The sequence below is a fragment of the Sus scrofa genome, chromosome 12 (genome assembly GCF_000003025.6).
Source record: "Sus scrofa isolate TJ Tabasco breed Duroc chromosome 12, Sscrofa11.1, whole genome shotgun sequence".
NCBI lineage: Eukaryota > Metazoa > Chordata > Mammalia > Artiodactyla > Suidae > Sus > Sus scrofa.
The window spans coordinates 92,170-105,165 of NC_010454.4; the positions used below are offsets into that span (position 1 = coordinate 92,170).

The window sequence follows — 12,996 nt, forward strand, 5'->3', positions numbered from 1 at the left end:
TACATATATACATATGTATATGTGCTCATTCACTTCTCTATCATTTAATCTCATTCTACTCAATGTCTATTTTTATTTATCAATTTCTTTGGGTGCCACCGGCAAAATTGAGATGTCTGGCCAGAGTTTGATCTTCCAAAGCAGCTCTTACCACAGCCACAGCAGTGACAGGGAGTGAGTCTTAAACCAAGAAGCCACGGGGTAACACCCTGAGACGTGTCATGGTGATATTAATCAACCCTGCTTACTTCATCATACCTGCCAAGTGTTTCAGTCAGGACCAGATAACCTGGAGCTGTGATGAAATGGGAGGCTCATCTCGAAAGGCAAGAATGGAATTTCAATAAGTCTCTTGAGTGAAAATATCACAGGGTTTAGCACAGCTGCCCACCATGATGCCACAGAAGTGCCCCATTCATTTATCAGGACCAGCCTCCTTCTCCACATACCCAAACCCCCTATGCTCAAGTGCTGGAAAATGTCCAGCTCATGAGACAACACAGTTGCTGCCAGGGTCTCGGCTCTTGCCTCTGGAGGAAAACAAGGCCTTCTGAAAACCAGAGAATCTTTCAGGCACTCTAAACCCTCTGCTGCACAACCAGGTTTGCAAACCACCTCAACATGCTGAAGAGACAACTGTGTCCTCTGCCTGACATGAGGCATCTTGGAGAAGAGTGTCACAGTTTCCCAGGCAACAACCAGAAAACCTCTGGGTGCTTGCTGTGGGTTCAGATCAACACACCATCAACCCCACCTCTGGGCCTGCACCTGTGGACTTGGAGCTGCACCTGGATTCAGAAGCCGCTCTGGCGCCCCCTTGTGGACATCCGCTCTAATAGCCACTCTCAGGCTTTCCTCCTTTATGGCTCAGCAGTCCCCAAGTATGCATTGACTATGGCAATATGCTCATTAGATTGCCTTCCTCCACTTTCTAGAAATACTAAGTGCCCTTCCAAGTGGGCTGTTTTCTTTCAAAGGCTTTCAGAGCCCTGAGGCCAACCTACACTATACCACTCTGTTCAATCAGTCCCTGACCCATCATGCCATGCCATACCAAGAAGTGACCTTCCATTCTTCCTTTTTATGTATCCCTGCACTTATGTATTTATGAAGACAGTGTGTAGGTGTGTAATGATTAATTTTTTCCTTAATTTTCCAAATGTGATTCCTTCATTTGTAAAGTATTTCCAATTTTCTTTCTATCTTTTTTCATTCTCTTTTTTCCTCTACCTTTCTAACTTTATTGACCTACCTGAAACGTGCATGAGCTGTCTGGCCATCGATGTTTTTCAAGCCACAGAGTTTACCAAACCCACCACAGTGACGAAGACAGAAATTTTACCCAGGAAGCCAGAGGCATCTCGGTAAGAGATTTCTTTATATCAATCAATGTACCTGCCTTAAATCACCTGACTTGCTTTTAAGTCAGGTTTTCATACAAGATGTATAAAGAGAACAGAAGAGTCTCACATGGAAATAGAAGGCCTCTTTTTCCACCTAACTAAGGCACTGATGGTCAGGGGCTTGAAATTGGCCTGTGCACGATACAACACCGATGCTTTGTGGGTCTTGGATCCTGCCTCTGGAGGAAGAGGAAGCATTCTGAAACCCAGGGAATCCTTCAAGCATTCTAAACACACTGCCACCCAACCAGGGGACAATCCAAAAATGCTGAAGGGACACCTGTGTCCTCTGCCTGACATGAGCCATCTTGGAGCAGAGAGGGCCAGGTGCCACCAAAACAACTGAAAAACCTCTGGGTACTTGCTCAACCCACCATCAACCCCACCTCAGAGCCTGCACCCGCAGCCTTGGAGCTGCACATGGGTGAGATATGTACTATGGGGCCCTCTTGTGGACATCCGCTGTAACAGCGACTCTCAGGTCTTCCTCTCTCTAGCTCCGCAGCCACCAGGGCTGCATAGGCCATGGGCAATATTTTCACTGGATTTCCTTCCCCGCTTTCTTGAAATACCAAGAAGTGACCTTCCAAGTGGGCTCTTTCTCTCTCAAAGGCCTCAGGGCCCTGAGGCCGACTTACAAAATGCCACTGCATTCGGACACTCAGCTCCTGACCCAGCCTGTCATGACAGCCTTCTTCCTTTTTTCTAGGTCCCTGCCCTTATGTATTTATGAAGATGGATGTATAGGCATGTAACAATTTTTTCATAGTTTCCCATCTCTGATTCCTACATTTGTGATGTCTTCCTCCTTTTTCCTTTGATTTTCCCTCTCTGTTCCTCACCACTTCTAACTTTATTGACCCCACATGAAGAATGTGTGAGTGGTCTTTCCTTCGAAGTTTTTCCAGCCGCATAATTTGCCAAATCCACCGCAGAGACAAAGAATGCTCTTTTACCCAAAGTGCTGGGATGGACCTCAGTGAGATCTTTCTTTACATCCCTCATTCTCCCGGCCCTAACTCACCAGGCTTGGCTTTAGCTCAGTTCTTCATTCCAGGTGTATAAAGAGTACAGAAGAGTCTCATATGGAAAGTAAAGGACAGGGTGACAGGAAACCTCCTGTGAGAAAAACCACAGGGAATATCACAGCTCTCAGCAAAATATCACCTTTTTTACCATCTTCCATGCACTTGATCCAGATCCCAAATCCCAGGTCAGGCTGGGGATTCAAAATGACCAGCTTACAGCAGGTACCACCCAACAGCAAAACAAGACCAACAACAAAATGGAAAAATTGGCAAAACACCTGAATAGACATTTCCCTCGAACAGGTATACCAAGGCCAACAAGCCCCAGAAAAAAATGATTACCGCCACGCTTTAGGGGAGAAATCCTAGTCAAAGTGGCACCAAGATACCCCCTCACCCCTCTCGCAGTGCCATCAGTACCTTTTCAAATAACAAGCACTGGAGAGAGTTTGGAGACAGAGGTGCTCTCCTCCAGTGCGGGTATGTAGGAAATATGGTACAACCAGTATGCACCACAGGATCAAGGTAATCTGAAAGATAAATAGAGAACGATCGTATGAACCAGCAATCCCATTCTTGGGCATATGTCCAGAAAGTGTTTTTTAAAAAGTTAAATTCCCTGCTGTGTCCATGCAGCACTATTTACTGCAGCAAGACATGGAAACACTCCATCCACGGACAGATGATTGGATTAGGAGCAGGATGTACACATACACAATGTAATCATAATCAGCTATAAAAAAAGAGCAAAAATGCCGTTCGCAGCCACGTAGATGGAAAGAGAAACTCTCGTACTATGCCAAATATGTCGAAAGAGAAAGACAATCATCTCAGGAATATCCACTTATCTGGAATCTAACAAATGACATCAATGAACCTTTCACACAAAAGAAACTCATGGATTTGGTTGCCAGACTGGTGGGGAAGCTGTAGGAAGAACTGGGATTTGGGGTAGTAGGTCCAACTCTTGCCCTTGGAGCAGGTAAGCACAGAGACGGTGCTGCATAGCTCAGGGTCTTCGTCTAGACACTGGTTTTGGAACAAAACGGAGGATAATGTGAGAAAAGGAATATGCATGTGCATTGACAGTAAGATCACTATGTTGTTAAACTGAAACTGAGCAAAACATTAATAATGGAAATAATACATGATTAAAAAACCCACAAACTAATTGGCTCAGCCATGAGCAGAGGTGTCTGGGTTGAGACCCCTGGCTCTCGAGAAAAGGGACAGAAAAACTGGCTCCATTCATCCTGTCAGGATTTCCTAGAAATGTGACAACCAACCAGACTTAATTATACAGCACGTATGAATTTATTTCTATAATAATATTTACTTCTTATTTTTCCTTACATATTTATGCTCCTGCAGTGATGGGTGGCATGCAGATACTCTCCGCACGGGAAATGAATACAGGCCTATACTGTGTATTCTCAGGCTTGTACTTAAAAAACACTGGTACCTGAGGTATAGGGTCAAGAGAGGCTCTAGAACTGCCTTATCTATCAATTCCCTTATCTACAGTGTAGGGATATATACATGTATTTGCTGACGTCTGTATCAATTGAGATGATTCCTTTCTATATCTATTTTCACTTATCAATACATTTTGGTGCCATCTGCGACACTGGGATGTTGTCTTGCCAGAGTTTGACCTCGCAAAGCGCCACTTACCACAGCCATAGCAGTGGCAAGAAAAGACTCTTAGGCCAGGTAGCCATGTGGGAACACCACGAGATCATTCTTCTCTTTCTTTCTTTCTTTCTGTTTGTTTGTCTTTTTGCCATTTCTTGGGCCACTTCTGCGGCATATGGAGGTTCCCAGGCTAGGGGTCGAATCGGAGCTGCAGCCACCAGCCTACGCCAGAGCCACAGCAACGCGGGATCCGAGCCGCGTCTGCGACCTGCACCACAGCTCACGGCAACGCCGGATCCTTAACCCAGTGAGCAAGGGCAGGGGTCGAACCCGCAACCTCATGGTTCCTAGTCGGATTCGTTAACCACTGCGCCACGACGGGAACTCCTCGACATCATTCTTGATGATATCAATCAACCCTGCTTAATTCATCAGACCTGGTTTGGGGCAGGCCTCCATACCCTGCTGCCACACTGAAAAGTCAGGCTCATCTAGAAAGGCAAGAAGGAAATTTCACTAGGACTCTTGAGCCAAAAATGCGCAGGTATTAGCACAGCCGCCCAAAATAATGCCACTAAAGTCCCCCATACATTCATTAGCACCAGCCTCTTTCTCCACCTGCCTAAAACACTGATGGTCAGGGCTTGACACTGGCCAGTTCACAATACACACAAATGCTCCGTGGGTCTCAGCCCCTGCCTCTGGAGGAACACAAGGCATTCTGAAACCCAGTGGATCCTTCAAGCATTCTAAACACACTGCCACCCAACCAGGTTGTGAATCCATCTCAAAATCCTGAAAGGACACGTGTCCTCTGCCTGACATGAGGAATCTGGGAGCAGAGAGTCCCTGGTGCCCAGGAAACAACTGAAAAACTTGTGTGCTTGCTGTGGGTACTGCTCTGCACGCAATACACCCCAGTACTGCTAAGGTCCCCAGGCCACTGCAGACCAGGGTTCTGCTGTGGGAGACAGGAAGGGCTGGGAGTTGCTGTTAGAGCAGATGGCCACCGGATGGCGGCAGAGCACCGTTGGCGCCCCTCCCTGCAGCTCCCAGACTTCATCTTCAGGCTGAGAGGCAAGGTTGGAGATGGGTCTTTAGCATCCCAAGGAGGTTCCCAGAGCCTTCTGTTTTGGTATGTGGTACCTCGGACTCTCTGGCCAAATTTTCCTCCTCTGAGGGAGGGGAAATAATTCTTACATCACATCTATGGTTCAATTCCTGAAAGGCCAGTTGGCCCAGTGGCTAGAGAGTTGACAGACTGTCCCCTTTGTTTGGAGGCTCAACTCTGGACCCAGAAATACATGGATTATTTTTTGGCCATGCAGTTTGCCACAACCGGTCTGTTCCACATGGAGTTGAGCTCTAGAAAGCTGGCCTTCGGGTAGTGAATGCACTGTGTCAAACCAGGGGTCTTGGGGGGACCTGCTGAGCTCATAACTGTTGTATTTCTTCAAGCTTTTTCTTCCCTCCCACCTGAGCCTCTTCTTCCTCTGCCAGACACCTGTTAAAGGAAGACACTTACAAACAGGTACCATGAACAAATGTTGGGTGGTGCTTGCTTTCAAGCTGGGTCAAAAGGCTGGAGGGTGCTGATTGAAAGCAGGGTCTTTGTTTTCAGGGTGTGGGGTGGTGTCGTGTGGGGTGAGGGTCCTGGCCGACTGTGAGAGTCATACCCCTGCCCATAGTGTATCTCAGTGCACCTGGGAGGGGGAGGAGCAAGGACATCAGGCTGGCAAGTGGCCCAGGCCAGTGCAGAGTCCTGGGGAGGAAGGCTGCTGATTCAAAGCCTGCTGTCCTGACTTAAAAGGAGGGTGGCTGATTTTGGGGAGTGGGATAAAGTTGGGTGGGGTGAGTGGCCTGGCCGACTGAGACAGTCACTCCCCTCACCCCCCATTGTGCATTTCAGTGTGCTGATAGGGAGATGGGTAAGAAAATCACATGACAGGTGCCCCAGGCCCAAGCAGAGCAGGGTTCCTCTGTGGGAGGCAGAGGAAAGGCTGAGACTTGCTGTGAGGGCCTCTGTCCACCAGCCTGAGCGGAGCAACAGCAGAGCTTCCCCTGACCCCCCACCTACTCTCATCCTCATGGCCGCATCACCAGGCTCAGATTCAGAGAGCAAAGGGCTTGGGGGAGGCCCAAGGAGGTACTTGGGTTCTTGGTGCCTCCTGTGCTGTGGCCCAATGTGCCTCGACTCAGAGGAGGATTAAGGTTCTGCCCCCACATTTCAGGTTCAATCTGTGCCTGATCAGGTGGCCCAATGGCTGGAGAGTTTGACCGGTGGCCTCGGGCCTGAGTGCCCTTTGCTGGTTTGAAGAACATCACTGGACCCAGAAACCCCTGCCTTAACTCTTGGGCATGCAGAGTTGTAAATCAGCCTGGGGTGAAATTTGGCTTCTGGAAAGCTGGGCTTTTGGTCATGAATGCAGTGCATTAATGTGGTGGTGCTGTGGGGGCAGGTCTCAGCCTCTCCCTGTGCCTTTCTCTCTCGAGATCTCCACCTCCTCCTTCCTCCTGTTCCACCTGAGCCTCTTCCTCCTCTGCAGGGGACTCTGTCAAGGAACCTACCTCAATCCAGGGAGTGTGAATGATGCCTGGGAGGTCCTGGATCTCAAGCCAGGTGCAGGGTTGCGGGGTGCTGATGGAGGGCCACCTGGTTCCACTAACTTACCAAGGTGTCTGATTTCAGGGAGTGGGGTGGTCTCAGTTGGGGTGAGGGCCCTGGCTGACTCTGAGATAGTCCCCCCATTGTGCCTTTCAGTGTGCTGTGAGGGAGAGGACTTAGGAAATCAGGCTGGCAAGGGGCCCAGGCCAGTGCAGACCAGGCTTCTGCTGTGGGAGGCAGAGGGAGGCCTGAGAATGTTAGAACAGATGGCCACCAGATGGCGCCATAGCACCAGAGTGCCCCCCCACCCCCCCACCCCGCCCCCCTCCGCCTGCATCACCTGGACTTCACCTTCAGGCCCCAGGCAAGATTGGAGATGGGTCCTTGGTCTGGTGGCCCAATGGCTAGAGAGTTTGACAGGCTAACTCAGGTCTGAGTCCTGTTGGTGGTTTGGAGGCACAACTCTGGACCCAGAAATACCGGGCTTGGATTTTGGCCCTACAATTTGCTGGAATCAGGCTGGTCCCTGTGGAATTGTACTTCTGGAAAGGTGGCCTTCTGGTTGTGAAGGCACTGTGTCAGCACAGTGGTTTCGGGCGCAGACTGTGCTCATACCCGTGCTCTTTCTCTCCGGAGATCTCCTCAAGCTTTTCCTTCCCTCCCACCTGATCCTCTCCCTCCTCCACCAGACACCTGCTGCAGGGAGGTTACCTAAAACCAGGTAACTTTTACAAAGGCTGCATGGTCCTTGGGTTCATGCTGGGTCCCAGGGTTGAAGGGTGCTGACTGATCAGGGGCTGCTCACAGGACTTACCAAGTGGGGTTGTTGATTTCAGGGTGTGGGGTGAGTTCCGGCTCTGAGATTGTCACACCCCAGCCCGTAGCGTGTTTCTGGGCGCTGAAAGGGAGAGGAGGAAGGAAATCACACTGGCAGTGCCCCCGGGCCCTGCAGAGCGGACTTCTGCCGTTGGAGGCTGTCAGGGCTCCGAGTTGCTGTTAGAGCAGCGCATTCTGGTCAAGGGCTCTGGAGAACCCCGGAGACCCTCCTCTCCTTCAGGCTGAAATACGTGGTTGCCGATTGTATGACGAGACCCCACGGAAGTGCTCGGGGCTGAGATGGGGTTACAGGGCGCCTCTTATCATCTGGCCAGTTTCTTTCACCTCAGGATACTGGCATAATTCTGCTCACACATCTTTGGCTCAAATTCAGTGTGTTTCTCTGATAAATGACCAGAAAATTTGACAGGCTCTCTGAGGGACAAGCAAATTCCTGGCTTGAATCTCGAATGTTCAGGTTTCTGAAACCGGGCTGACATCACGCCCTCTCTTCTTGGGTGTTCAGTTCGCTGAGAGGAAGGAGCAGAGGACACTCACGCCGGTTTGTGCCCAAGACCAGTGCTTCAAACGTCAAAGCCCCATCTTTAGCCCTGGTGTTTCTGGACCCAAGGGTCTGCCTCTGGAGAAACAGGGCCAGCTGACCCAGGGAGCCTGTCACACTCTGGCCCTGGGGCACCGATCTGGCTGACATGCCCGCCAGATGCTGAGGGCACAGCTGTGTCCCTGCCCTGAGGTGAGTCCGTTTGGCCAGAGCCGTAGAGGCTCCCTGTTTCCAGCCCAAGCCTCTGAGCATGTGCTGAGGGTCCCACATCCTCCCTCAACTGCACCTCTGAGCCCAGAGTCTCAGCCAGGCATCTGCCAGGGGCTCTGCCTGGGCTGGGGTTCAGCCTGGTGACCTCCATCTAACACCGTCTCTCAGCCCTTCCTCCTGTTTCTCAGCCGCCCTAGAAGCTACCCGGGCCTTGGGCCTGAGCTGCTCGATTTCATTTCTCCTCAGCTGCTGAGCTGAATGAATGCCCTAGACGCTGGAGTATTTCTCTCACAGTCTCCCCGAGTGCTCACCCCAACTTACCCCACCCCAATACATAAAAACCTCTGCATCCCCACCATTGGGTACCGAGAGCCTTCTTTAAATCAGTCCCAGCTGCCTTCCCTCTCAGGCCCTTCCCTTAGTTCTGCTCCTTGAAACAGCGATTGCAGACAGGACATAGAGGTTCAGATGGAAGGGGAAGAAAGAATCCGGGGAGAACTCCTGAAAGATAAAGCACAGGGGTTCCTGTCTGCCCCCTCAAAATAGCACCACTTTCACAAGCTCCATTCATGACCACCAGCCCCGTTGGACATGTGATGACTTTACAGAAGCTGCAGGATTGGTAATTGCGAGGCCAAGATTCAAGCAGATATTGTGGGTCCAGTGTCCCTGCCCCCTGAGAAACTAAGAGCAAACCAACCCCAGAGAACATGTCCACCTCTCTGGCCCCTGGGCAGCCAGAGCCGGATGGAACTACCCATCAGATGCAGAAAGCAATGTCTTTCTGCTCCCTGAGGTCAGTCGATTGGTGCCAGAGAGTCAGTGGTGCCCTGTGAGCCATCTTAACACATCCTGGGGCTCCCACTAACCCCTCTTGGCACCACCTCGTAGCCTAGAGGTGCAGCCAGGGGGCTTCAGATGGGCTTTGTCTGTGCTCTGGCCCCTTCCGGAGGCCGTCTCCTCTAACACTGACTCTCAGCCTTTCCTCCGGTTTCCCTCAGCAGCCCCCCAGGGCTCTCCTGGCCTTGGGCAGCTGCCAGCTTGATAGAATTCCTCCTCACCTTCTAAGCCAAGTGAAGTGCCCAGAGAGAGGGGTGAATTCTCTCAAAGACTCCCAGCACGCACCCCCCACCACAACGTAATGCCTTCAACCCTCTGTTTTCTCCACCCACATGTGCCATGAGAGCATCCTTTCAATCGATTACCCTACTTTAATTCCCGAGAACCACCTTTAAGTCTGCTCCCTGAAACAGGGCTTGGGGACAGGAAAACGAGGCCCCAAAGGAAAGAGAGAGGGAATTTGGGGGAGGGTCTTGAAGCACAAAGCCTGGCGATTTGCACAGTCGCCCAGAGGAGCCAGCACCACTGTTAGGCGCTCCATTCCTGACCATCAGCCCCTTTGCCGCAGGACAGTGACCTGGGTGGGGGGCGGGGCTTGGCAGTTGTGAGGCCAAGATTCCGACCAGAGTCCTGCCTCTGAGAAACCAAAAGCAATCCATCCCCAGAGAACCTGTCAAACTCTCTGGCCCCTGGGCCACCCAGGCAGGCTGGAAACGCCCATCAGATGCTGAAGGCACAGCCATGACCCCTCCCTGAGGTGAGGCCATTTGGGACAGAGAATTAGAGGCACCCCAACCACCCCCAAATCGATGCGCCTGTGCTGAGTGCACCCACATTCCTTCTTCCACTTGGGCTCTGAGCCTGAATGTGCTGCCAGGCAGCGGCAGAGGGTCTCCGCCAGGGCTCCGTGCGGCCTGGTGACCATCTGCTCTGACCCCGTCTCTCAGCCCTTCCTCCCGATCCCCTCAGCAGCCCCTGGAGCTACCCTCTCCTTGGGCCCTGGCCGCTTGATTTCATTGCTCCTCAGCCACCCAGCACAGTGAAGTACCCCAGACACTGGGGTCCTTCTCAGTCTCCCAGAGCCCACACGCAGCCTACCCGATCCCTCTGCCTCCCGACCCACTGCGTCTTGAGTCTTTAAATCAATCCGTTTTCATTCGCAAGACCTGCCTTCAAGTCGGCTCCTTGTGATACAGAGGTAGAGGCCAGGAAAAAAAAAAAAAAAAGGCTCAGATGGAAAGTGAGGTTTGGGGAGACGCCTTGAGGAAGAGACCCAGGGCTTCTCCAGCCGCCCCCAGAATCAGCGCCGCAGCTCTGAGCTCCGTTCAAGAGCATCCGCCCCTTTCACACCGACGACCTCAGGAGACCGGCGGCTCGGAACCTGTAGGTCCGGGACTCAGGACACATATTTGCGAGTCCAGGGCCCTGCCTCTGAGAAAACAAAGGTTGCGTTTCCTTCCACCAACAGCTCACAGCCGTCGCTTCTCGTTCCCTAGGCGGCTCAGCAGGACGTGCTGGCCTCGGACCCCCGCCAGCTGGAGGTCCTCCCCCCTCCCCTTTAGCGCAAGGACTGCCCAGCAGCCGGGGCCTTCCCTTCTCACAGGCGCCCAGAGCGCTCACCTCGGCTGCCTCCGCCCCTCGGTTCCCCAGCGCCTTGTTTATTTCAACCCCCTGCGCTCAGGGCGGCTCCCGGAAACCCGCTTAGATACGAGGAAAAAAGCTCAGATGGAAGCATAGTTGGAAACGCAGGTAGAACTCTTGAGAGACAAGGCACCTAGATTGGCACAGATGCCACAAAGTAGTGTGCCCTTTTAACATGCTCCGTTCACAAACATCCACGACATTATTTTTTCCATTTTTTTTTTTTAGGGCCACACCCTCGGCATATGGAGATTCCCAGGCTAGGGGTCCGATCAGAGCTACAGCTGCTGCCTACACCACAGCAACACAGGATCCAAGCTGTGTCTGTGACCTACAGCAGAGGTCACAGCAACACCAGATCCTTAACCCACAGACCGAGGCCAAGGATAGAACCAGCAACCTCATGATTCCTAGTTGGATTCATTTCCACTGCACCATGATGGGAACTCCCGCTTTTTTTTTTTTTTTTTTAATCGTAACAACTTCATGGAGGCTCGAGGCTCGAAAATTGCAAGCCCAAGATTCAGACAGACATGTCAAATCCAGAGTCCTGCCTTTTGAGAAAGAAAAATCAATCTGGCCCCAGTGAATATGTCAAATCGGGCTGCCTGACTGGGCTTGACATGCCCATCAGATGCTGAAGGCACAGGCCTGTCCCCTCCCTGAAGTTAGGCAATTTAGGCCAGTGCACCCTGTAACCAACCCCAACAGGCTGGGCACCTCTCGGGGTCCTACCAACCCATCTCCAACCTTAGCTCTGAGCCTGGAGGTGCAGCCAAGGAAGAGCAGGGGGACCTGCCCGTGCCCTGGTGCTGTCTGGTGGCCCTCAGCTCTAACATCGACTCTCAGCCCTTCTGCCTGTTTCCCTCAGCAGCACCCACCACCCACCAGGGGGTGGGGCTGCACTGGCCTTGGACCCCTGCCAGCTGCATTTCATTCCTCCTCACACTCTGAGTGCAACGAAGGGCCCTACAGACTGGAGTGTCTCTCTCTCAAAGTCTCCCAGAGCACTCAGGCCAGCCGACCCCACCCCGGTCCCTTAAAACCCTCTGCCTCCCCACCCACTTGGGTCTTGAGAGTCTTCACAGAATGAGTCATCCTGCCTTAATTCTTGAGAACTGCCTTCAGGTCTGCTCCCTGTAACTGGAGTCAGAGAGAAAAAAGAGACTCGGATGGGCAAGAAGGATGTTTGGCGAGGACTTTGAGAGAAAAAGCACAGAGATTAGCGTGGCAGCCCAGCAAAACCCACCCCCTTTCCATGCTCTGTTCACAACGACCAGCCAGGTTTTTTTACATGACACCTTCACGGAAGCTGGAGGCGTAAAGATTCCCAGTCCAGGACTCAGGACAGATACGTGTGGTCCAGGGTTCTGCCCCTTGAGAAACAAGGGCAACCCGACCTCAGAGAACCTGTCAGACTCTCCTCCCCTGAGGGCAGCTGAACTACACTGGAAATACCCACCAGAGGATGGGGGCACACGTATTTCCCCTTCCTGAGGTGAGGCAATTTCGGACAGAGTGTCAGAACCACCCTGGAATTAACCCAACTCTCCGGGCATGTCCTGGGGTACTTACCAACCCGAATTCAAGCCCACCTCTGAGCCTAGAGGTGTGGACAGGGAGCTGCAGATGGGCTCTGCCTTTGCTCTGGCGCCATCTGGTGGCAGGTCCCTCTAATGACAATTCTTCGCCCTTCCCGTTTCCATCAGCAGCCCCCAGGAGGGCACTGGCCTTAGGCACCTGCCAGCTTGATGTCTTCCTCCTCACATTTAAGTGCCACGACTTGCTCTGCAGACTGGGGGTGTTTCTCAAAGTCTCCCAGAGCGCTCACCCCAATGGAACCCACTGCAGTACCTCAAAACCCTCTGCCTCCCCAACCACCGGGTCTTGAGCACTTTTTTTAAGTCAATCAGCTTTCCTTCAAGAAACCTGCCTTAAAATCTGCTCCCTGACAGACGTTAGAGGCCAGAAAAAAAAAAAAGGCTCAGGGGGAATAGAAGAAGGAAGTTTGGGATAATTTCTTGAGGGAAAAGCACAGTGATTCTAACTGCCAGCTACTACAATCATCACAACATTTACAAGCTCCATTCAGGACCACCAGCCCCTGTTTCCACATGACAACTTTACAGAAGCCAGTGGCTTGAAAATGATCATTCCAGGATGCAGGACAGAGATTGGTGGGTCCGGAGTCTCGCCTCTTGAAAAACAAAGGCTGGTCTGACCCCAGGGACCTTGGAAAGCTCTCTGGCCCCTGGG

The 12,996-nt window shown here is 52.0% G+C and overlaps 1 protein-coding gene across 5 annotated transcripts in view; it reads right to left on the bottom strand.

Annotated features, from left to right (window-relative positions):
• Window positions 1-12,996, bottom strand: part of LOC110255247 (zinc finger protein 501-like) — a 59,167-nt gene that overhangs the window by 19,074 nt on the left and 27,097 nt on the right. The window contains exons 1-3 of one of the 5 annotated variants that reach the window (XR_001299722.2): window positions 8,626-9,353; window positions 7,486-7,569; window positions 4,356-5,884 (exon numbers count right to left, since the gene is read on the bottom strand). The exons of 3 other annotated variants lie outside the window; for them this stretch is intronic. The gene's annotated coding sequence lies outside the window, so the exon portion shown is untranslated. Of the gene's footprint in view, window positions 1-4,355; window positions 5,885-7,485; window positions 7,570-8,625; window positions 9,354-12,996 lie in introns of those variants that run through there. One more of the 5 variants, XR_002336880.1, reaches the window with a different exon arrangement.